The 27,169-nt window shown below is 37.0% G+C and overlaps 1 pseudogene; it reads left to right on the top strand.

The window, feature by feature from the left end:
* Positions 1-16,299, top strand: part of LOC127673874 (vomeronasal type-2 receptor 116-like) — a 35,555-nt pseudogene extending 19,256 nt beyond the window's left edge.
* The last annotated feature ends 10,870 nt before the right edge of the window (positions 16,300-27,169 follow it).

Here is a 27,169-nt window from a genome sequence, read left to right as displayed (position 1 = left end):
AGGCCACAAATAACATTATTTTACCCTAGAATATTACTTAAATAAGATATTGTTTCTGAAAAATGATTAGATGGATAATTACATATACATATATTTGTATATGTAATTACATATGCAGCAAACCAAGAACTTGTACCAGCAGATATGTGATTATGAATGAAAATGATTCCTGAGTTTTAGACAGTTTTTATTTGACTTGCCTATAAAAGATGAATGAAGCATGGTTTGAGCAACTGTAATTAAAGAATGGTAATGCTAAATTATCTTGCCTAACTCTAATCCATTCACCCAATCTAGTTCCACATACTCATGGTGAAGATATTAAATTTTATATTTCTTAGAAAGAAGATGAACTATAAAATTTGCTGTACAAATATTCAGTCATGTGTGATGAAGGTAATATTCCTTTTGTGTATTTTTATGCTATTTACACAGGTATAATTTTAAAAACTACAAGTATATTCTGGCTCTGATATTTGCCATTGAAGAAATCAATGAGAACCCCAATCTTTTACCCAATATATCTCTTGGATTTGATTTCTACAATGTCAGGTTCACTGAGAAGGACACACTTATGAATGCTTTTATTTGGCTCACAGCTCATAGAAAGAAGTATATTTTACCTAATTACAACTATGAAAAGAGGTATTTTACTGCTGCACTCACAGGAACATCATGGACTATATCTGCCCAAATTGGCACAATATTTCAACTCTTTAAATTTCCACAGGTGAGAAAACTTTAGTTTAGCAACTGGGAATCGAGAATTCTTTCTTGATATTATAGATGTTTTTAAAATTAAAAGAGGGTTATTTTAATTATTCAAATATCGAAACAAGAACTCAAACACATGGAGATCAATCCACATGTCTCTTGTTTGTAGGAGAATATACTGTGAAATAAATTAAGCCAGGTATGTGAAACTAACAGACTTACCAGGAATTTCTGTAAAATGATAAAAGTAAAATTATCTTTTAAAACTGGGAAAAAATAGTTTTTTCTTGTTCTCATCTATTGATTAGGGAGTGAAATTGTGTTTGATATTAATATTGTTCCTCTTCTTTCTCAATTGTTTCAGCTTTCCTTTGGTCCTTATGATCCTATTTTGAGTGACCCAAATCAGTATTCTTCTCTCTACCAGATGGTCCCCAAGTCCTCATCTCTTTCACTTGGCATTGTCTCTTTGGTGGTTCATTTTAGGTGGTCTTGGGTTGGTCTCATTCTCCCAGATGACCATAAAGGAAATAAAATTCTATCAGAGTTCAGAAATGAGATGGAGAGAAAAGGAATCTGCATAGCTTTTGTGAAAATGATCCCTGCTACCTGGACTTCACATCTTAACAAATTCTGGAAAAATATGGATGACACAAATGTTGTAATTATTTATGGTGACACTGATTCTTTAGAAGGTCTAATGAGAAATATTGGGCAAAGGTTGTTGACATGGAAAGTCTGGGTCATGAACGTTGAACCTCATGTTACTGACTCTGCTGATTATTTCATGTTAGACTCATTCCATGGAAGCCTCATTTTTACATATCATTATACAGAAAGATTAGAGTTTATGAATTTTATTCAAACAGTTAATCCCTACAAATACCCAGAAGATATTTATCTTCCTAAGTTGTGGCATTTGTTCTTCAAGTGTTCATTTTCTGACATTGGTTGTCAACTTCTGAACAACTGTCAGGTAAATGCTTCTTTGGATTTATTGCCTCATCACATACTTGATGTGTCCATGAGTGATGAGAGTACCAGCATATATAATGCTGTGTATGCTGTGGCTCACAGTCTCCATGAGATGAGACTTCAACAAGTACAGATGCAACCATATGAAAATGGGGAAAAAATCGTGTTTTTCCCCTGGCAGGTATTATCCTTTCTACTGTATTGTATTGTCAGCACTCTGATGTATGAGATTCGCTGTGACATTTACTTTAGTATTGTAAAATATAGTATAGTTTGTCCATGGTTAGAAGAAATTTTATGTTTCTAAAGTTACCTAGAGGTCAGGAGAGATTCATGTGTTTGTTGTTGAGATTTGCAGTGACATGTACTTCAATATAGTAAAGTTTAGTTTATGTTGTCCACAATGACAGGGATTTTTGTCTTTCTAAGCTTACCTGGAGATCATGAGAGTTTCCCAAGTATGTTGTTGGGCGATGGGATGCAAGATACCAGGAGGAAATGTGCTTCATTTTCACCAAGTTCATGCCATTAATAGCTAGCTGTAAAATATTCTTGTAATAGTTGTTAAAACAATCAATGTTTTCTCTATAAATTTCTTACAAAAGAAATAAAAAGTGGGCATTTAAATATAATAATTACAGCTTTTTTTTTACTTTAATGATGTCTTTATTTATTATTTAGGCATCAAAACCTTCATTTTAAATACGAGTTCTCTGAAAATACTCTGAAAGCAAAGGGGTTTGGGTAGGTTTCAAATAATTATATTAATTATATAATAATTATATAATTATTATATTAATTATATTATATATTAATATAATTATATAAGAATTGTATTAATAATTTATTATCCAAGCTTGATTCAAAGCTTTCCATTAGAGCTGAGTGAACTTTCAGATGGAGAATGGCATCCCACAAACTTGAATTTTCACTTTAGCATTATAGGAAGGTTCATTAATGTTGACATTCCTATCAGAAATTAAGAACAAGAAGACAGATTCCAAAACAGAGGTTCTGTCCTGACAGTTAGTTGGACACAGTGTAATATAAATTCATGAATCTTTTCAGCTAAACTCTTTCCTGAAGGACATTGAGGTGAGAGAAAAAATGAATTTAGATGGGAGACAGAAATTAAATGCAGAATATGACATTCTAAACATTTGGAATTTACCAAAGGGTCTTGGAAAAAAGGTGAAAATAGGATCATTTTCTGCAAATGCTCCCCAGGGCCAACAGTTGTCTTTAACTGAAGAGATGATACAATGGCCAGAAGAATTTTCAGAGGTGGGTTGTCTTATCTCAATGCTTTGAGTTTATGTTAGCAATAGTATTGTGCTTTCTAGTACAATGGTGCCTGTTTTCTTACTCCAGGCCTATCAATCTTCTATTATCAACATAACATACAATAAAACTAGTATTAGTATTGGCTTTTCATCTTTCTTTATATAGATCAATAGAAGTATTGAGTGTTATATGTTCCTCCAATGTTCACTTCTATGAATATTAGATTTATTCTACTTTTCACAAATTAGGGAATCTAGGGAAGAGCAAATTTCTTTCTACAAAATTACTCATGATTCAATGTTTTTTTTTTTTTTTTTTTTTTTTTGAGACAGGGTTTCTCTGTGTAGACCTGGCTGTCCTGGAACTCACTCTGTAGACCAGGCTGGCCTCGAACTCAGAAATCCGCCTGTCTCTGCCTCCCAAGTGCTGGGATTACAGGCGTGCGCCACCACTGCCCGGCTCAATGTTCTAGAGAAAATACCTCATTTGAGATGAATATAAAGGAAAATATAAAAGATTTTTTATTGTGTAATCAAACACAATAAAAAAACAACTTTTGGAAAACAGAGAATTTTGTTTTTTATGGTTCCAGAACTATGAGATTCCACAATAGACAGAAGTGTAACAGCATGGCATAGTCATGAAGATAGGCACAGGAACCAGAAAGATAGTGTTTTTATCCACACATATTAACAGTTAATAAAATGAGAAAATTGGATCTAAGAAAATGATTACAATTCCCAACCCCACGAACATAATTCCTCCAGCAAATCTGCATCTCCTAAAGTTTCAATAACTTTCCAAATAGAGGCACCAATAGGGAAATAAGTATTCAAATATTTTAACATACATGGGACATTTTTCATTCTAAATCCCATATAGTAGCTGTGTTAGAATCTCTTAAATCTCTGTTCATACTCATCTGTCCAATATCTTTCCACGCTTTGAAGTTTCAATCCATGATCAGTTGTTTTTCACTCTGCAGGCCACTATAAAAAGAAAAACTCTATGGAATGCACATGTATAAGTTACTGAGGCATCTGCCTCCAACAAATAAATATATGACTGCAGTAACAAGGAGTTTGAGGGGGCAGCACATTAAATTTCAAAATGCACGATTTTCAAATGTACGATGTTGAATGCGGACAGCAATGAATAGAGCAGTTTTGTTTTGCTGCCTATACTTTTGTTTAGAAATAAGTAAATGCATAGTGACAGTGAAAGTTTAGGTGGTCCTTTTCAAATTATCTAAATTCACCTTTCCATTCCTTCCAAAAATACACTTATATTTGTTTCCATGGTCATTTTATATTCTGTCAAATTGACAGTCAAGATTCACAGTTATGGTGGAAGGAAAGGTGATCAACATAGTAGTCGAAAAGTAGAGAGATTTGGAGATAACCAATAGCCTCGGATGTCATATCTCCAATCACTTAACTTTCTTAAATTGTACCTAACTCATTAAGGTTTAAAATTTTTTAACACCTTTATAATTCTCAGACCAATCATTAAACACATTTGCCTTCTCAAAGGTATAACCTTTCTAAATAATCCTCTGTATTTATAAGAATATATTGGAATACATTGCATACAATTCAGAAACTGTAATTATTAGTTTTTTCATAATACACTAAGCATTAGATAACATTCTTTTCATTCTTCTCAGATCCCCCAGTCTGTGTGCAGTGAGAGTTGTGGGCATGGATTCCGGAAAGTAACCCTGGAGGGCAATGCTGTCTGCTGCTACAAATGCACTCCTTGTGCAGACAATGAGATTTCTAATGAGACAGGTAAATGCAGCCTTTACAGAAAAGTTTCCAATTTTTCCATACGACTCCTCAATACACTGGCATATGTAAATGATCTAAATAGAAGTCAGAAAATTCTTTTTCTATCTTTGTTTAGGAAATTATATGTCACAATCCATATCTACCCCTCAAAATGGCCTCAAATAACCATTGAAATCATACGTGAATTCTGTCTTTGATCGACTTCCAATAACTATTATTACAGAAAAGTATTCCCTAGTACTTTACTGTATGTTCTATTTCACTTTGCCATTTAACATCTATTAACAAATTATCAAATATTTTTATTCAGGCTGTGTATTAATAATTTTTAAAACTCAAAATACTCAGATCTGTTGTATCTTCATAGTGATTGTTCCTCAGTCATTTTTCATATTTTTCTAAATATTTAGTTGTTTGATAATTTCATAGAATGTATTTTGACACACATTTAAATTTTTTTCCTTTTAGGAATAAATATCTAGCACATAAATTAAAGTTATAGAAATTATCCACAGGTACATATACATATGGTATATGTTTATAGATAATAGATACATAGATAATTAGATACATGGAGAATGAGAGAGACAGAGAAGCAGAGAAATAAATGCACACAGAGTAATATTTTGGCATTCTAACAAGAAAACAAATTTTATTTCAGTTATTTAAAACTGCCATTGCTGAATTTCAATGATGCATTGCTTTAAAAATGCTGGATATTATTCACATGGAATAATAAAATTCAGAATGAAATTTATTATCTTACATTATAATTTTATTATGAAAACGGGTCAATATTTTCTTAAAGATTAGATATGTTCAATTAAGTAATAGCTAATGAAGTTTTACTGTCAATTTCAGTATGGTAAAAATTAATGCCTCATTGTTATGCACAGAATCTGAACCAATGGAACTGTACAACATGACTTGGGTAATTAGAATGGCAGCTGTCAGAATAATTCTCTAATACTCCTTAGTAAAAGTTTCTCATGTCACCATTCCCAGTACTTAATAGCTTGCATTGAACTAAATAAAAATTAGTCCCATTGAGGAGAAAATTCTTCCTTTTGAAAGATGTATACTAACTTTCCTTATTTTTGTGATTGTAGCTGCATTCTATACAGTGTGATATTTGGTAAATATCTGCAAGGCATGATTTTTGGATATTATTTTACAGACTTAAAGAGATTTTTCTTAATGCAGTAGCTCTATTCACTCAAACCATATTTCTCCTGTTTATGCAGTTCCCAGTATATTTAGACTTTTTTTTAAAAGTAAATCCATAGCTAGAATAATACTGAGGTGGTATATGTGGTTTCATGATCCCCTTCAATGTCATATCTTCTGTCTTCCACATACGTAAGACCTCCTACTGAGAAACAGTCCTGAAAACTGCAGTACTTCTTAATTTCACTTGGGTGACAACCAAGTCTTTAGCCTTAGTTAAACATTAGGAAAAACTTAAGAGTCAAAAAACAGCTAAAGGCATCCAAGGTACAATAGCTCTATGTACTTGGTCCCTATATAACCCCTAGAGATTTATGTGCTGAAAATAGTAGGATACTAATATTCAACAGAGTCACCTAAAACTTAGCCAAAATAACACTTAGACAAACTAATTAGAAGGCACAGAGACAGTATCCAATTTAACAGAATCAGAAATGAAATGGAGGACATAATAACAAAAATTGAGGAAATTAAAAAAAATCATCAGATTGTACTACAAAAGCCTATACTTAACAAAACTGGAAAATCTAGATGAAATGGATGATTTTCCAGGAATACACCATTTACAAAAGGTAAATCAAGAACACATACAAATTCTAAACAGTCCCATGACCGTTAAGGAAATGGGAGCAGTCATAAAATCCATCACAAACAAAAAAGTCCCAGGACCAGATGGTTTTAGTGCAGAATTTTCCAGAACTTCAAAGAATAGTTAATACCAATACTGTTCAAAGTATTCCACAAAATTGAAACAGAAGGAACACTAGCTAATTCATTCTATGAAACCACAGTTGGTCTGATACCTAAACTAAAGAACTCTTACCAAGCAAGTCAAAGATCTGGCCTGGTCTAACTGTTGGTTTCCATGTTGAAGAATGCAAATTGATGCATATTTACCATCTTATTCAAATTTTAAGTTCAAGTGGATCAAGGACCTCAACATAAAACTGTATACACTGAAACTAAAAAACGGGAAATAGTTTTGAACATGTGGGCAAAGGGAAACATTTCCTGAACAGAAAACCAATGGGTCAGGCTTTAAGATCAACAATTGATAAATGGAACCTCACAAAACTGAAAAGCTTCTGTCAGTCAAAAGACACCTTAAAAAAGGACAAATTGTCAACTGACAGATTAGGAAATAATAGATACTAACCCTACATCTGATAGAAGGTCAATATGCAAAGTATATAATGAACTCAAGAAGTTAGAATCCCAAAAAACAAATAACCCAATTAAAAATGGGATGCAGCACTAAACATACAATCCCAACAGAGGAATCTTGAATGGCTGAGAAGTACTTAATGAAATGTTCAAAGTCCCTAGGAATTATAGAAATGAAAATCAAAATGACCCTGAGATTTCACCTTAAAATGTCTATGATCAAACCCTCACATAACAGCACATGCTATTGAGGCTGTGGAGGAAGGAAAAGAGTTCTCCATCGGTGGTGGGATTGCACATTGGTACCACCACTGTGGAAATCAATGTGGCAGTTTCTCAGAAATATGAAGACCCAGCTATACCACTTCTGGGCATATATCCAAAAGATTTTCCAACATACCACAAGGACATATGCTCCACTGTGTTCATAACACCCTACTGGTAGCAGCTGGAAGCTAGAAACAACTTAGATGTCCCTCAATCAAAAAATGGCTACAGAAAATGTAGGTCATTTACACAATGAAATACTATTCAGCTCATGAATTTGGCATACAAATGGATGGGGTGTGAAGTGGGAGACCCCCTAGAAAGTCCCAGAAACATAGGATATGAGATTTTCCCCAGACTCAGTGGGGGTGACCTTAGCCAAAATGCCCCAGTAGGGAGAAGGAACTGGAAGAAACCACTTCCAGTTAATAGATATGGCCTCACGGGGAGGAACTGGGTTACTAACCCACAGTAATAGAAAACCAGCTTTCTCAACTAATTCACATCCCCAGGAGATCCCAGAGACGGAGCCATGAAGTAGGGAACATATGCAGGCTGATCTGATTTCCCCCAACCCCACTCTTATATATCTCAGTGGACTGCCTTGCCTGGTCTCAGTGGGAGAGGATGTGATAATAGAGATGTGAGATGCTAGGGAAGGGGGATGCCATGGGGGAACATCCTCTGAGATGCATAGGGGAGGGGAAATGGGATGGGGAACTGTGAAAAGGGTGATGAGAAAGGTGGGCAAAGTCTGAAATGTAAATAAATAAAATAATGGATTTTGAAAAATGGAAAAAAATAAGCCAAAGACATCCAAGGTATAGCAGATGTACATATTTGATACCTGCACAACACCTAAAGTTTTATATGCTGAAGAAATTAGGATACAATAATACAAGAATGTCCCCTAACTTGCTTTAAGTTCGATATCTAGTATTTGACTACAAAGCAATTATTCTACACTATCGTTCTTAATATTAAGTCAATTCAGATAAATAATAAACAGATTTTTAATTTCATGCCCTAGAAGTTGTATTTTACATCATTTGTTTTTTTTTCTTTTCTTTTATTGGATATTTTCTTTATTTGTATTTCAAATGTTATCCCTTTTCCTGGTTTCTCCCCCAGAAACCACCTATCCCATTCTCCCTTCACCTGCTTCTCTCAGGGTGTTGCCCCCAGCCACCCACCCATGCCTGCCTCCCTGACATGACATTTCTCTACACTGGTGCATCAAGTCTTCATAGAACTAAGGGCCTCTCCTCCCACTGATGCCCATCAAAGCCATCTTCTGCTACATATGCGGCTGGAGCCATCAGTCCCTCCATGTATACTCTTTGGTTGGTGGTTTAGTCTTTGAGAGCATTGGGGAGTCTGTTTGGTTGATATTGTTCCTGCTATGGGACTGCAAACCCCTTCAACTCCTTCAGTTCTTTCTCTAACTCCTCCACTGGGGACCCAGTGCTCAGTCCAATGGATGAGTGCCGCTTAGGAGACAGTTATATCAGACTTCTATCAGCAAGCACTTCTTGACATCTGAAATAGTGTCTGGGTTTGGTGACTGTGTATGGGATGGATCCCCAGGTGGGGCAGTCTCTGGATGGCCTTTCCTTCAGACTCTGCTCCACACTTATTCTTTGTATTTCCTTCCATGAGTATCTTGTTCACCCTTCTAAGAAGTACCGAAGCACCCACATTTTGGCCTTCCTTCTTCTTGAACTTCATGTGGTGTGTGAATTGTATCTTGGGTATTCTGAGCTTTTGGGCTAGTATTCACTTATCAAGTGCATACCATGAGTTTTCTTTTGTGATGGGGTTACCTCACTCAGGATAATACTTTCTAGTTCCATCCATTTGTGTAAGAATTTCATGAATTCATTGTTTTTGTTGTTGTTGTTGTTTTAGTATAGAATAGAGTTTTTTCAGGTCATGGGGAGGAGGTGTTAAGAGGGCAGTAGAGGCAGAGAAAGGCAGAGAGAGGGAGAGAGTAGAGACTTAGACGCTTGCCATGACCATGTGGAAAGAGAGGGAAGGAAAGAGGAAAGGGAAGAGCCCAAGAGGCCAAGAGAGAAGCAATTGGGAAGCAAGAGTAAGAGAACAAGAGGAATTCATTTTGTTTTAATAGCTATCTTAGTCAGGGTTTCTCTGCTTGCAGAAACATCATGATCAAGAAGCAAGTTGCACAGGAAATGGCTTATTAAGCTTATATTTCCACCTTGCTGCTCATCACTAAAGGAAGTCAGGACTGGAACTCAAGCAGGTCAGGAAGCAGGAGCTGATGCAGAGGTCATGGAGGGATGTTTCTTACTGGCTTGCTTCCTCTGCCTTCCTCAGCTTGCTTTCTTATAGAACCCAAGTCTACTAGCCCAGAGATGGCACCACCAACAAGGGGCCCTCTCCCTTTGATTACTAAGTGAAAAATGCATTACAGCTGGGTCTTATGGAGGAATTTCCTCAATTGAAGCTTCTTTCTCTGTGATAACTCCAGCTTGTGTCAATTTGATCCACAAAACTAGCCGGTATATTAGCTAAGTAGTACTCCATTATATGAATGTACCACATATTCTGTCTCCCTTCCTCTGTGGAAGGGCATCTGAGTTCTTTTCATCTTCTGACTATTATAAATAAGACTGCTAGGAACATAGTGGGCATGTTTCCTTGTTATATGTTGGAGCATCTTTTGAATATATGTCCAGGAGTGGGTCCTCAGGTAATACTATGTCCAATTTTCTGAGGAACTGCCAGACTGACTTCCAGAGTGGTTGTAGAAGCTTTCAATTCAACCAACAACAGAGAAGTGTTCCTTTTCTCCACATCTTTGTGAGGATCTGCTGTCAGCTGAGTTTTTGATCTTACACATTCTGACTGGTGTGAGGTCAAATCTCAAGGTTGTTTTGATTTGCATTTCCCTGATGACTAAGGATGTTGAACGTTTCTTTAGGTGCTTCTCAGCTATTCAGTACTCCTCAATTGAGAACTCTTTGTTTACCTATGTACTCCATTTTTCAATTGGGTTATTTGAATGTCTGGAGTCTAACTTCTTGAGTTCTTTGTATATGTTGGATATTCTCTCTCTGTCAGGTGTAGGATTGGAAATGATCTTTTCCCAATATGTTGGGTGCTGTTTTGTCCTCTGGACAGTGTCCTTTGCCCTACAGAAGCTTTGCATTTGTCTATTGTTGGTTTTAAAGCATAAGCCATTCATGTTATGTTCAGGAAAATTTCTCCTGTACCCATGTGTTTGAGGCTCTTCCCCCTTTCTCTTCTATTAGTTTCAGTGTATCTGGTTTTATGTGGAAATCCTTGATCCACTTGGACTTGAGCTTTGTACAAGGAGATAAGAATGGATTGATTTGTATTATTCTACATCCTGACCACCAGTTGAACCAGTACCACTTGTTGAAAATGCCCTTTTTACCACTGGATAGTTTTAGTTTCTTTGTAAAAGGCCAAGATACAATTCACAGACCATATGAAACTCAAGAAGAAAGAAGTCCAAAGTGTGGATACTTTGGTCCTTCTTAGAAGGGGGGACAAAATATCCATGGGAGGAGATACAGAGACTGAATGAAAGGCCATCCAGAGCCTTCACTACCTGGGGATTCATCTTATATACAGTCACCAAACCCAGACACTATTGTGGATGCCAACAAGTCTTTGCTGTCAGGAGCCTGGTAGAGCTGTTTCCTGAGAACCTCTGACAGTGCCTGACAAATACAGAGGTGGATGCTCTCAGTCAACCTTTACACTGAGAACAGGGTCCCCAATGGAGGAGTTAAAGAGAAGACTGAAGAAGCTGAAGGGATTTGCAGCCTTATAGGAAGAACAACAATATCAACCAGACAGTCACCCCAGAGCTCCCAGGGACTAAACCATAAGTCAAAGAGTACACATGGAGGGACCCATGGCTCCAGCCACATATGTAGCAGAGGATGGCTGTGTTGGGCATCAGTGAAAGGAAAGGCCCTTGGTCCTGTGAAGGCTAGATGTCTCAGTGTAGGGGAATTAGTGGGCCTCCGGGTGGCAATGGGTAGGTGGTTGGGGGAACACCCTCATGGAAGCAGGGGGAGGGGGATATGGGGGTAAGGGTTTCCTAGGGTGGCGAACTGGGAAAGGGGCTAACATTTTCCGGTGTAAATCAATAAAATATTCAATATGAAAATTTAAAAAGAAGATTTAAAATAAATATTATATACTATCTCAAACCTAAAAATAAAAGGTGAAACTTAAATTTCTTTAAAAAATAAAGATTAAATGACCATGGGTGTATGAGTTCATTTCTTGGTCTTCAATTCTATTCCACTGATCTTCCTTCCTGTCTCTGTTCTAATACCATACAGTTTTTTATCACTATTGATTTTATCAGCTTTGTATTAAAGCTGGAGGTCAAGGATGGTGATTCCCCCAGAAGTTCTTTTATTGTTGAGAATAGTTTTTGCTATACTGGGTTTTTTGTTATTCCATATGAATTTGTAAATTGTGCTTTCTATCTGTATGAAGAATTGAGTTAGAATTTTGATGGGGAATGCATTGAATCTGTAGATTGCTTTTGTCAAGATGCCCATGTTTACTATATTAATCCTGCCAACCCATGAGCATGGGAGATCTTTCCATCTTCTGAGATCTTCTATTTCTTTCTTCAGAGGCGTGAAATTCTTGTATAGATCTTTTCACTTGCTTGGTTAGAGTCACACCAAGTTATTTTACATTACTTATGACTATTGTGAAACGTGTTGTTTCCCTAATTTCTTTCTCAGTCTGTTTATCCTTTGACTAGAGGAAGGCTATTGATTTGCTTTGGTTAATTTTATATCTAGCCACTTTGCTGAAATTGTTTGTTAGGTTCATGAGTTCTCTGGTGGAATTTTTGGGGTTACTTCAGTATACTATCATATCATCTGCAAAATGGTGGTGTTTTGATTTCTTTCTTTCCAATTTGTATCTTGCTCTGGCTTAAACTTTGATTACTTTATTGAATAGGTAGGAATAGAGAGGGTAGCCTTGTCTAGTCCCTGATTTTAGTGGGATTATTTCAATTTTCTTTCCATTTACATCAATTTCTATCTTATTTCAATACAAGGAGGCAAATGGAAATTTATGTTTGATTTCCCCATTATATTTACTTTCTACTATAATTAAATATTTAAATTGTCTTAATTTGTAGAAATTATCATGAAATCCTTTTATATTGTCCAGCAATATGTAGTAAAATATTATTTGCAATGATAATCTCAAAGGAACATGAACAGTCTGTAATATCAAAATGTACCAAATTCTAAGAGATGTTATGGAATGTATAATCTACACCTAGAAGAATAGGTAATGAGCACATTTATGGCATCTTCAACATACAAAAAAATTAACATTCTATAATTCTATCTGTTAAAATTTTCTCATTTGTATTAATACTGAAATTTTTAAAATGTTATTTATTTACTTTTGTCAGAATACAGTACGATATATTAGATCATATTCATGCCCACAAAACATATGAGAACCACATCTCTACTTCTTTACTTATTTAATGTTTTGTTTTTTTCTCCTAAATTTTAACTTTTACTCCAATTTGTCCTACTCAAATATGTTTGAATGTGAGTCCTGCACTGTTTAAATCTATACTTTCTATTGGCCACAATTGTGAAGAATGTGGACTCTTCCATTCTTACTAAAAAAAAAAAATTATTATAGCTCCTCAGGTAAGGGTGTCACTTCATGCTAATCATCCATCCATGATGAAAACCAGTCAGGCATGAGCTTGTATCTGTTATGTACACGCTGCCACAGCCATAAGTTTGAATGTAGACATGTCATGATGTTTCTGGATATCACTGATTTTTAGGTTTCAAAGGCTCTTGATTCTTATGAAGCTGCCATACTCTCTTTCATAAATGACATCATTCTTTAATAGTAAATATTACTACCAACTTTTAGCCAAAAATTCATATACATTATATAATAAATAAATGCCACTATATATTCATATAAATATACATATATGTATACATATATATGTACATACATATATATTTATGTATTGTGTGGTGTTTGTGTGTATATGTATGTATTCATGTATGTTACCAAGTAAGTTTGCAAATGTATTCTGTGTATACATAACAATGTGTCACTCAACAACTCCAAATCTGACAGGGGTTGTGTTTAATAATTCTATTGTACATCACTACGTGGCTCAAAGGAATGTAAAGTACTGTAAATTTAAAAATAGTGCCGATTGAAAATTTGTACAATAATGTGATACATTTTGAAAGTTGAGATATTTATTATTATAGTAAAATTAATATCTAGTGATCAATTCACATAAGAATTTTAGAGACATTTGGACATAGTGATAATGTTACACATATATCTTGGTAAATAGATTTTATGTTAATCATCAAATTTACAAAATTATAAGAGCAAAGTATGATAAAACTCTTTTTTAAAGTCCTCCAACTCTTTAAGATTTATTTTTTTTATTTTATGTATGTGGGTACACTGTCACTGTCTTCAGACACAAGAGGATCCCCATTACATATGGTTGTGAGCCACCATGTGGTTGATGGGAGTTGAACTCAGGACCTCTGGAAGAGCAGTCAGTCCTCTTAACCGCTGAGCCATAGCTCCAGCCCATCCTTCAAGTCTTGTAATAATTTTCTATTTATGTGAAACAGATCCTTGCCTCAAATGTTGTTAAATCATTTTACTGGGTGCTTTATGAGCATTTGCTAATGCAATAGTAAATGTAATGAAGTAGAATCTCTTCACTAAACTCCAGCAGAGAATTGAAAAAATTGGAAACTTAAGGATTTCTAAGAAGAAAAGAGAATTTAGGACTCATATTTTAAAAAGCATTAACTAAAAAGCATTGCAAAGATTCTCTCAATGTAACAAATTTTGCATGTATCATTCATAAAGAATATTTTATTTATGAAGTGATATCTGGGCTGAGGTACATTTATTCAATATAACTTACTATTCTAGTTACTTTTAAAAAGGGATATACCAATGTCAGAAAAGGCAGAGAAAATTTGGAAGTAATGTGAGGGAAAACATTAGGCTAGTTCAATTTAAATAGCTATGATGAAGATGGATTATTGAAGAAGTTCCTGGAAGTACTTGGCAGTAAAACGGGAAACTTCATACATTGCTTTAGCAATGTACACTCTGAATGTCTATTTATGGTCCAACTGAAGGCATTGCCACCAATATACAAACTGGTAATAATGAATAGACTCAGTGGTTATAGCAAGGTAAAAACGGCAAGAGAGACAGAGACAGAGAGAGAGAGACAGAGAGAGAGAGAGAGAGAGGGAGAGGGAGAGGGAGAGGGAGAGGGACAGGAAGAGGGAGAGGGAGAGGGAGAGGGAGAGGGAGAGGGAGAGGGAGAGGGAGAGGGAGAGGGAGAGGGAGAGGGAGAGGGAGAGGGAGAGGGAGAGGGAGACAACACATTAAGTTAGGAGGGAAATCTGATGGAAGGAATGCAATTAACAGTGGAAAAGGCAGAAGGATTGGATCAAAGCATTATATATGAACATAAATACTAAAAGAAATGTCTAAGAAAGACGTTTACTTGATCTTGTTAATTTCTCTTTCTTTGATATAAACTGTTTCTTTTCATGTTATTGATTTAATTTATCTTAGAACTTTGATACATTTTTTTTTACTCTGCCTGATTTATCAACATAGAGCCTAGAAAGTTCTTTTATTTCATTATTTTATTTTTTACATTCCAGGCATTGCCTCACTCCTGGTTCCCCCATCCATATTTTCTCACCCCATTCTTCCTCAATAATAAGCATTATTCACAACAATGTGCTTATTAATTTGTCCCTGAAAAAGCAAAGAAATGTAACATCTATAACAGTCCAGGTATTGAATAATGTCTCAGAAATAAAGGGATCAACCCATCCTGGGTTCATGATCTCATGATACCCCATATTTTTCACCAGATGCGGATCAATGTGTGAAGTGTCCAGAGAGTCATTATGCAAATACAGAGAAGAACCACTGCCTCCAGAAAGCTGTGAGCTTTCTGGCCTATGAAGACCCCTTGGGGATGGCTCTTGCCAGCATAGCTCTGTGCTCATCTACACTCACAGCCTTTGTTATTGGCATCTTTGTGAAACACAGAGGCACTCCTGTTGTGAAGGCCAACAACCAAGCTCTCAGTTATATTTTGCTCATTACACTCACCTTCTGTTTTCTTTGTTCTTTGACTTTCATTGGCCAGCCCAACAAAGACACCTGTATCCTGTAGCAGACCACATTTGGAGTTGCATTCACTGTGGCTCTTGCCACTGTGTTGGCCAAAGCTATTACTGTGGTTATTGCATTCAAGGCCACTTTTCCAGGGAGAATGGTAACTTGGCTAATGGTATCAAAAGCCCCAAACTACATCATTCCTATCTGCACTCTGATACAAGTTGTTTTTTGTGAAATATGGATGGCAATCTCTCCTCCATTCATCGACCAAGATGTTCATTCTGAACATGGACACATCATAATTTTCTGCAACAAGGGTTCATCTGTTGCCTTCCACTGTGTCCTCGGATACCTCTGCTTTTTGGCACTTGGGAGTTACATGATGGCCTTCTTATCTAGAACTCTTCCTGATACATTCAATGAATCCAAATTTCTCTCATTCAGCTTGCTGGTGTTCTTTTGTGTCTGGGTCACCTTTCTTCCTGTCTACCATAGCACTAAGGGGAAATACATGGTTGTTATGGAAATATTTTCTATCTTGGCTTCTAGCACAGCACTCCTTGGCTTCATATTTGGTCCTAAGTGTTACATTATCTTATTGAGACCAGATGAGAATACATTTAATTATATCAGAGACAAAATGCATTCTAGAAGAAACAAGTCTCACAAAATATAGTTCAAAAACCAGATTTAGCTTTCATGTTAATAACTTCATAAAAGGTTTTATTTCGTTCCCCATATTTTTCTAATCATGTGCTATAAGATTATAATATGCATTTGATTCTGTTAGGTTTATTTCCTTTATTTAACTGTATTACAATGTCCTAGTATGAGAGCCTTTTTTGTTTTGCTTTGTTTTCTAGATTTGAAAATCACATCTGCTCTCTGAGCCTCCACTATTTTGAGTCTAAGAAATAGAGGTCCCAAATCTTGATCATGTTGAATTTCTCTTTCTTTGATATAAACTGTTTCTTTTCATGTTATTGATTTAATTTAACGTTGAACTTGATATATATTTTTTACTCTGCCTGAATTAGCAACATAGAGCAGGGAAAATTCTTTTATTATTTTATTTTTTATATTCCAGGCATTGTCCCACTCCTGGTTCCCCACCCATGTTTTCTCATCCCATTCTTCCTCAGCCTTACCTCCAAGAGGATGCTCTCTCTCTCTCCATGCTCCACTAGGGTTCCTTGTACCTTTGGGTCCCAAGTCTATCAAGGATTAAGTTCATCTACCACTGAGGCCTGATCAGGCAGTCCTCTGCTATATATGTACCAGAGGCCTCAGACCAGCCTATATTTGCTGCATGGTTAGTGGTTCAGGCTCTAGGATCGCCCATGAGTTAGTTGAGACTACAGGTCTTCCTATGAGGTTGCTCTCTTCTTGCAGCTTCTTCCTTCCTTTCCCAAATTCAACCACAGGGATTCTTGACTTCAGTCTAATAGTTGGGTGTAAGTATTTGCATTTTCTTCACTCAAATGCTGATAGGGCCTTTCAGAGGGAAGCCATGTTAGGCTTTTTTCTGTAAGCATATCATCGCATCAGTAATATTAGTAGGTCCTGGTGCTCCCTCTTGTGAAATAGATTCCAAGTTAGGCCAGTCAGTGGACTGCCTTTCCTTCAGTCTCTTCTCCATTTTTGTCCCTGTAGTTCTTTTAGTCAGGAACAATTATCGATCAGAAATTTTGACTGTGGGTTGGTAACCCTGTCCCTCCTCTTGTGGTTCTGTCTATCTACTGGGGTACACTCTTCAAGTCCATTCTCACCATTGTGGAGCTGTTTGGCTAAGATCACCTCCCTTGACTCTGAGATTTTTAAACCTCCAAGGTCTATGGGACATTCTAGAGCATTTTCCCACCCCCAAAGGATGCATGTTTACATTCATATTCCTGGCTCCATTGACTTCTCTCCTTTTGCTGCCCCCATATCTGATCCTGTTCCACCTTTCACCCCTCTCATTTCTCCTATAAATGACCCTTCCTTCCTAGGCTCCCATGATATTTTGTTCTTCCTTCTAAGTTTTAGACTTTCTCTGTTAGATTCAGTGTATATAGTTTTATGTTGAGGTCATTGATCCACTTAGACTTCAGCTTTGTGCAAGGTGATAGTTGTGGATCTATTTTCATGCAATTAGACCAGGACCATTTATTGAAGTTGCTTTATTTTTCCCACTGTATATTTTCTGGCTTCTTTGTTAAATATCAAGTGTCCATATGTGGGTGGGTTTACTTTTGGATTTCTGATTCTATTCCATTGATAGACCTGTCTGTCTCCGTACTAATACCGTGTGTTTTTTTTTTTTTTTTTTTTTTTTTTTTTTTTTTTTTTTTTTATCACTATTGCTTCATAGTACTGGTTGAGGCCAGGGATGGTGATTCCAATGGAAATTCTTCTATTGCTGAGAATATTTTTGTCTATCCTGGGATTTTTTCCATACAAAGTTGAGAATTGCTCTTTCCAGGTCTCTGAAGAACAGTGTTGGAATTTTGATGGGGATTGAATTGAATCTGTAGATAGGTTTGGTAAGATGGCCCTCTTAACTATGTGAATTCTACCAATCCATGAACATGGGAGAACTTTCCGTCTTCTGAGGTCTTCTTCCAATTCTATTTTCAGGAATTTGTAGTTCTGATCTCACTTGCTTGGTAAGGGTTACATAAGATATTTTATACCATTTGTAGTTATTGTGAAGGGTACTGTTTACCCAGTATTGTTCTCATCCTGCTTATCATTTGTTTAAAAAAAAAGGAGACTATTGATTTGTTTGAGTTAATTTTATATTCAGCCACTTTGCTGAAGTTTTGGATCAGTTATAGGAATTCTCTGGTGGAATTTTTGGGGTCGCTTATGTATGCTATCATATCATCTGCCATATAGCTAGGCTCTACTCTGACTAGATCATAACTAAAGATAACCCATGTTATTTTATCCTAGATTTTGCCACATGTCTGGTTACCAATGCACAGGTACCACGTGTCTATCTCTTTACATCTTCCAAGACTGATCCCCCTTCTGGTTCTTTCCTAGAACACTTTCTCTGTCCCAGATCTCCACCTCTATTTCTTGCCGAAGCCATATGCCATATGCCATATATTTGTTAATTTAATTAGCATTTTAAATTTAGTTTTGAATTGATGTGATGTATCCGTATGATGCAAAAGATATTTTCTCTTTATGAACCAACCTCAAAAACATAAATGTACTGTGTTGTTTCTCAAAGTGAGAATTGCTTTAGTTAGGGTTACCATTGTTGTTCATCTTCAAAAAAGTCAGGAAAGAACTCAGAGAAGAAGCATGGAAGCAGCAGCTGAATCAGAAGTAATGGAAGAGTGATGCTTACTGGCTCACTATAGTGGATTTATCGTCCTGTTATAGAAGCTAGGGATAATACTACCCACAATAGGCTGGGACTTCCCATATCCATATTATTTGTTTATCTATCTATCTATCTATCTATCTATCTATCTATCTATCTAGGCCATGAATTCCTAATTTCTACAAGACTTTTAACATGAAGGGGTATTTTTTCAGTATCTAATGAGATGATCATGTGACATTTTTCCTTGAGGTTTTTTTTTTTTTTTTTTATTTTATTTATTTATTTATTTTTTTTTTTTGAGACAGGGCTTCTCTGTGTAGCTCTGGCTGTCCTGTCCTGGAACTCACTCTGTAGACCAGGCTGGCTTTGAACTCAGAAATCTACCTGCCTCTGCCTCCCAGAGTGCTGGGATTACAGTAGTGAGCCACCACTGCCCAGCTTTCCTTGAGTTTCTTAAAATAGTGTATGATGTTGGATTTTTATACATGAACCATCCCTGCATACATGGGTTGAAGCCTACTTGGTCATGATGAATGATGGTTTAGGTGTGTTCTTAGATTCAGTTTTCTAGAATATTTTGAATATTTTTACATCAATATTCATAAGCAAAATTTGTATGAAGATCTCTTTGTTGGGTTTTTGTGTGATTTATGTATCAGAGTAACTGTGACTTCATAGAATAAATAGGTCATGTTACTTCTTTTTCTGTCTTGTGGAATAGTTTGAGGAATGTGGGTATTAGCTCTTTTTTGAAGGTCTGGTAGAATTCTGCACTAAACTCATCTGGCCACGTGCGTTTTATAGTTTTGTGGTATTTAAATGTCGTGGATATTAGCTTGGAAAACTGGAATATGCAAAACATAATCCACACTTCAAATGAGGTACAAGAAGAACGGAGGAGTGCCCCTAGTTCTGGAAAGACCCAGTGTAGCAGTATAAGACAAAACCAGAACCAGGAAGTGGGAAGGGATGGGTGGGAGAACAGAGGGGGGGAAGGGGGCTTATGTGACTTTCTGGGCGTGGGGAACCAGAAAAGGGGAAATCATTTGAAATGTAAATAAAAAATATATCGAATAAAATTTAAAAAAAAAATAAATGTAGTTTTCCAGCTACTTAGTTGTTATGGGACTGTTTAGATAGTTTACCTGATCTTGATTTATCTTTGTTCCATATTATCTGTTAGGGTTCTGTCTAAGCTCCACCCCCACAGTTACCTGGAAACAGCCAGGTGGGGTTTAACCCCCTCCTCTCTTATCTCTTTCTTACCTCCCTCACTCTAAGCTTCTCTCTTGCCCCTCTTGGGCTCTCTTCCCCTCCCCCCTCTCTCCATGTGGTCATGGCCAGCCTCCTCTGCTTCTCTACTCTCTCTCTCTCTCTCTCTCTCTCTCTCTCCCTCCCCTCTCTCTCTGTCTCTCTCTGTCTCTCTCTGTCTCTTTCTCTCTCTCTCTGCCTTTCTCTGCCTCTACTACCCCCTTAACTCCCATCCCATGCCCTGAGTAAACTCTATTCTATACTATGCTGGTGTTTGGCTGGTCCCTCAGGGGGAAGGGATGCCTCAGCATGGGCTGGCTGAGGAACCCCCTTCCCCCACACCGCTGTATACCATATTCTCTAAGCTCTTTCACTTTTTATGTTTACAATGTTAACTGTCTAGGAAATCATGCATTTCATTTAGATTTTCCAGTTTTGTAGAGTATAGGCTTTTATAGTAGGTTTTGATATATATATATATATATATATATATATATATATATATATATATATATATATATATTTTGTTTCCTCTGTTTCTGTTGTTATGTCTCCCTTTTCATTTCTAATTTTGTTAATTTGGATCCTGTCTCTGTGCCTTTTAGTTAATCTGACATATTTATTTCCTCAAGGAACTACTTCTTGTTTTTGTAGATTCTTTGCACCATTCTCTTTGTTTCTCATTGGCTAATTTCATCCCTGAGTTTATGCTTTCCTGAAGTCTACTCATGATGGGTGTGTTTGTTTTTCCTTCTTTTCTAGAGTCTTCAAGAGTGGGTTTTTTTGTTGTTTTTTGTTGTTGTTGTTGTTGTTGTTGTTGTTGTTTTGTTGTTGTTGCTAGTATAGGATTTCTCCAATTTCTTTATGAAGTCACTAAGTTCTCCATCTCTGGAGTTACCTCTGTGTTTTCCTTATTGTTTCTATTTCCAATTTTAGGTCTTGGATCATTTTGCTCAGTTCCTTCGCCTACTAGATTGTATTTTCCTGTATCTTGTTATGGGATTTATTTGTTCCCTCTTTAAGAGCTACCTGTTTCCACTATTTCTTTAAGGGAATTATTTATGTCCTCCTTAAAGGCTTCTAACATCTTCGTGATATGAATTTTTGGTCTGAGTTTTGCTTTTCCTATGTTTTAAGATTATCCAGGGCTTTAATGCTGTGGTGGGCGAACTGAGTTCTGATGGTGCCGAAATGCATTGGCTCTATCACTTATGCTTTTATGTTTGCCTCTTGTCATCTGTTTTTCTCTGGTGTTAACAGCCCTGGGTGTCTCTGACAGGAGCCAGACTCCCTGAAGGCATGTTGAGCTGTTTCTGTTTGGGGAGGTCTTGTGTGTTTCTGGTTAGAACTGGTCTCCTGTGTTCTTTGTTAGGATGAAACTCCTGGGGGACAGGCAGGCTCTGGGTTCTAGGGGCAGGATCTTCCCTGGATGCATATAGAGGTCTAGACAGGAAGGATTATACTCCTAGTTATTGCCATCTCCTGTGTCCATGGTTATGGCAGATGTCCTGCCTCCCTTTTACTATAGACGACCTGGGAGACAGGCATTCTTTGGGGTATGGCAGAGTATCAGACCATAATCTGTTCTGGGTGGAGGAACAGCCTGGAATGAAGATGGAGCTGAGCTTGGGGGTAGGTCCTGCATCAGCTGGGCTCTGTGGGTGACCCAACTGGCATGGGTGTTTGTGTTTAGTCTTACCTGTGTCCCTGGTTACTGTAGAACTCCTGTGAGACTGGTAGGCTGAGGGATATGGAAGTGCATCTGGCCTGCTGATCTGGCCAGGGTGGAGAAGGAGACCAGCAGCAAAATCTTTCTTAATAAACGGTCTTCATGACCATTAATAATTCATACTAAAATTTTAAAGTTATATAAGTATTTTGTAATGTTATTGTATATTCAATTTTGAATACACCAGGTTTAAAAATCTATAACATGGTTTCTTTTTTTTCTTTTTTTTATTCGATATAATTTTTAATTTACATTTCAAATGATTTCCTCTTTTCTAGCCCCCCACTCCCCGAAAGTCCTGTAAGCCCCCATCTCTTCCCCTGTCCTCCCACCCACCCCTTCCCACTTCCCCATTCTGGTTTTGCCGAATACTGCTTCACTGAGTCTTTCCAGAACAAGGGGCCACTCCTCCTTTCTTCTTGTACCTCATTTGATGTGTGGATTATGTTTTGGGTATTCCAGTTTTCTAGGTTAATATCCACTTATTAGTGAGTGCATACCATGATTCATCTTTTGAGTCTGGGTTACCTCACTTAGTATGATGTTCTCTAGCTCCATCCATTTGCCTAAGAATTTCATGAATTCATTGTTTCTAATGGCTGAATAGTACTCCATTGTGTAGATATACCACATTTTTTGCATCCACTCTTCTGTTGAGGGATACCTGGGTTCTTTCCAGCATCTGGCAATTATAAATAGGGCTGCTATGAACATAGTAGAGCGTAACATGGTGTTTCTAAAGCACTTAAAATATTTATTTAATTTATAATGCTTTCATTTTATTTTTCTTCCGATATTGAAAAACACCAGATATTTTATTTTAGATATAATTATTTTAATAGTATTCTATTCCATTCCATCTTATACTGAATGCTAATGTAGTATATAGGAATATTTAGAACTGTTTTTTATTACTCAAAGTAAAATATGAATCTTCCAGAACAATCAACTTTAGGTTAACTGTACATAGTCAATATTTGTCACAAAACATGTCACATGGTCAGCTCTTAGGAGTCTAGCTGACTGCATACAGTTCTATTTAAACCTAGACATTTATACATCTTTTATCTAGTAATCTGTTCTCTGGTCCCTCAATTGTTCTGAGTTCAAGAAATGCTTTTCCCATAACTAGATAATGCTGAATTTTGGTATCCTTCTTCAATATGAAATGCTCATTTCCACATTATTGATTTAATTTGCTTTTGATATACATTCCTCCATTAAAATCATGAATTGTTTATAATCTATTATGTTATTACTTATTTCCATGATACAGCATTATTTTTAAAAATTGTAACAGTTAATAAAATAATTCCTTTCCCTTTCCCCATTCCAATGCGAGAGAAAACATCAATAAAACTGGTAGAACTCTAGTGTGTGATCTAACTTCTAGTTACTTTAACACATTGCTCTTATTAATATACTCCAGGCAAAAGTTTTTCAAAAATTTTGTTAAGTATGCAGTTAAACTACCAATAGCTTATGCTCTAAGATCAAGAATTGAAAAATGGTACCTCATAAAATTACTGAGTTTCTGTAAGGCAAAGGATATTGTCAAAAGAACAAAACGGCAACCAACAATTGGGAAAAGATCTTCACCAACCCTACATTCTACAGAGGGCTAATATCCAATATATGCAAAGAACTCAAGAAGTTAGATTCCAGAGAGCCAAATATCCCCATTAAAAATGAGGTACAGAGCTAAACAAAGAATTTTTGATTTCAAAGAATATCGAATGGCCGAGAAGCAGCTGAAGAAGTGTTCAACATCCTTAGTTATCAGGTAAACGCAAATCAAAACAACCCTGATATTTTACCTCACACCAGTCAGAATGGCTAAGATCAAACACTCAGGAGTCAGCAGGTGCTGGCAAGGATGTGGAGAAAGAGGAACACTCCTCCACTGCTGGTGGAGTTGCAAGCTGGTACAACCACTTTGGAAATCAGTCTGGCAGTTCATCAGAAAACTGGGCATGATACTACTGGAGGACCCTGTTATACCACTCCTGCACATATATACAGAAAATTCCCCAGCATGTAAAAAGGATACATGCTCCACCATGTTCATTGCAGGCCTATTTATAATAGCCAGAAGTTGGAAAGAATCCAGGTGTCCCTCAACAGAAGAATGGATACAGAAACTGTGGTATATATACACAATGGAGTACTATTCAGCCATTAAAAACAGTGAATTCATGAAATTCTTAGACAAATGGATGGAACTGGAGAATATCATCCTAAGTGAGGTAACCCAATCACAAAAGAACACTCATGGTATGCACTCACTGATAAATGGATATTAGCCTAGAAGCTTGGAATACCCAAGACACAATTCACATATCAAATAAAGCCCAAGGAGGAAGGGGAGGCCCCTGGTTCTGGAAAGGCTCAGTGCAGCAGTGTAGAGGAATACCAGGACAGGCAAGTGGAAAGGGGTGGATTGGGAAACAGGGGGAGGGAAGAGGCCTGTGGGACTTTTGGAGAGGGGGGATCCAGGAAAAGAGAAATCATTTGAAATATCAATTAATAAAAACAAGCATGCAGTTAAACTTCTGACAACTCAATAAGTATGAAATCATATCTTCAATGAAAATTTATACAATTAACTAAATGGTAGAAAAGCATTTAGTCTTGAAGGGAAATACACGATTACAACTCTACTAAAAGAGTATTGGTATAGTGATATCTTATGGGAACAGCAAAGGTCATAAAACCAGCACAGTCTTTTGACAAAGATCCAGCAAAACGGAATTGCATGTTTTTTTTAAATTATTATTAACTATATTCTTTATTTACATTTCAAATATTGTCCCCTTTCCTGGTTCCACCTGCCCCCAAAATCCCATAAGCCATCTCCCCTTCCCCAATCAACCCTGCCCCCTGCTTCCCTGTCCTGGTATTCCTCTACACTACAGCATCAAGTCTTTCCAGGACCAAGGGCCTCTCCTCCCTTTGGTGTCTAGCAGGACTATCCTCTGCTATCTATGAGTCTAGAGCCATGGGTAACTCCACGTGTATTCTTTGGTTGATGGTTTTGTCCCTGGGAGTTCTGGGAGTACTGGGCGGCCCATACAGTTCCTCCTCCTGTGGCGCTGCAAACCCCTTCAGCTCCTAGGGTCTCTTCTCTAGCTCCTCCATTGGGGAGGAGATGTGCTTAGTTCAATGGTTGGCTGAGAGTGTCCCCCTATGTATTTCTCATGCACAAGCAGAGCCTCCCAGGTGATAGCTATAGTTGGCTCTGGTCAGCAACTACTTGTGGGCATCAATAATAGTGTCTGGGATTTGTAACTGTATATTGGATGGATCTCTAGGTGGGGTAGTCTCTAGATGGTCTTTCCCTCAGACTCTGCTCCACCCTCAGTCTCTATATCTCCTTCTGTGGGTATTTTGTTCCCCCTTCTACAAAGGATCAGAGTGTCTATACTTGGTTCTTCCTCCATCTTGGGCGTCATTTGATATGTGAAATGTGTCTTGTGTATTCCAAGCTATGTATTCTTGGCTAATATCCATTTATCAGTAAATGCATACCATGTGTGTTCTTTTGTGATTGGGTTACCTCACTCAGTATGATATTTTCCAGATCCGCCAATATGTCTAAGAATTTCATGAATTCGTTGTTTTTAATAGCTGAGTAGAATTCCATTGTGTAAATATACCACATTTTCTGTATCCATTTCTCCATCGAGGGATGTCTGGGTTCTTTCCTGCTTCTAGCTATTATAAATAGACTTGCTATGAACATAGTGGAGCATGTGTTCTTATTACATGATGTAGAATCTTCTAGGTATATGCCCAGGAGTGGTATAACAGGGTCCTCTGGTTGTAGTATGCCCAGTTTTCTGAGGAACTGCCAAACTGATTTCCAGAGTGGTTGCACCAGCTTGCAACCCCAACAGCAGTGGTGCAGTGTTCCTCTTTCTCCACATCCTTGCCAGAACCTGCTGTCTCCTGAGTTTTTGATCTTAGCCATTCTGACTGGTGTAACGTAAAATATCAGGGTTGTTTTGATTTGCATTTCCCTGATGACTAAGGATGAACATTTCTTTAGGTGCTTCTCAGCCATTCAATATTCCTCAGGTGAAAATTCTTTGTTTATCTCTGTACCCCATTTTTTAATAGTGTTTTTTTGATTCTCTGAAGTCTGCCTTCTTGAGTTCTTTGTATATATTGGATATTAGCCCTCTGTCAGATGTAGTGTTGGTAAACATATTTTCCCAATTTGTTGGTTGCCATTTTGTCCTATTGACAGTGTCCTTTGCCTTATAGAAACTGTAATTTTATGTGGTCCCATTTGTCAATTCTTGATCTTAGAGAGAAGGCTATTGGTGTTCTGTTCAGGAACAACCCCCCCCCCTCATGTGTTCAAGGGTCTTCCCCCAGTTTCTTTTCTATTAGTTTCAGTGTGTCTGGTTTTATGTGGAAGTCCTTGATCCACTTAGACTTGAGCTTAGTACAAGGAGATAAGAGTGGATCAATTTGCATTCTTCTGCATGCTAGCCACCAGTTGAGCCAGCCCCATTTGTTGAAAAGGCCATGTTTTATCCATTGGATGGTTTTAGCTTTTTTGTGAAATATCAAGTGACCATAGGTGTGTGGGTTCATTTCTGGGTCATCAATTCTATCCCATTGGTCCACTTGCCTGACCCTGTCCCAATAACATGCAGTTTTTAACACTATTTCTCTGTAGTATTGCTTGAGGTCTGGGATACTGATTCCCCTAGAAGTTCTTTTACTGTTGAGAATAATTTTAGCTATCCTGGGTTTTTTGTTATTCCAGATGAATTTGAGAATTGCTTTTTCTAACTCTGTGAAGAACTGAGTTGGGATTTTGATGGGGATTGGTGAGAAGTCTGGTGTAATTCTGATCGGTCTTCCTTTATATGTTACTTGGCTTTTCTCTCTTACTGCTTTTAATATTCTTTCTTTCTTTAGTACATTTGGTGTTTTGATGGGAGGTATTTCTGTTCTGGTCCAGTCTGTTTGGAGTTCTATAGGCTTCTTTTATGTTCATGGGCATTTCTTTCTTTAGGTTAGGAAAGTTTTCTTCTATAATTTTGTTGAAGATATTTACTGACCCTTTAACTTGTAAATATTTGCTGTGTTTTATACCTATTATTAGGTTTAGTCTTCTCATTGTGCCCTGTATTTCCTGGATGTTTTGGATTAGATGCTTTTTGCATTTTGCATTTTCTTTGTTGAGTCAATGCTTTCTATGGTGCATTTCTATGCTTTCTTTAGCAGCTG

The sequence above is a fragment of the Apodemus sylvaticus genome, chromosome 23 (assembly GCF_947179515.1).
Source record: "Apodemus sylvaticus chromosome 23, mApoSyl1.1, whole genome shotgun sequence".
NCBI classification, from domain to species: domain Eukaryota; kingdom Metazoa; phylum Chordata; class Mammalia; order Rodentia; family Muridae; genus Apodemus; species Apodemus sylvaticus.
This window is presented reverse-complemented; position numbering and strand designations above follow the sequence as displayed.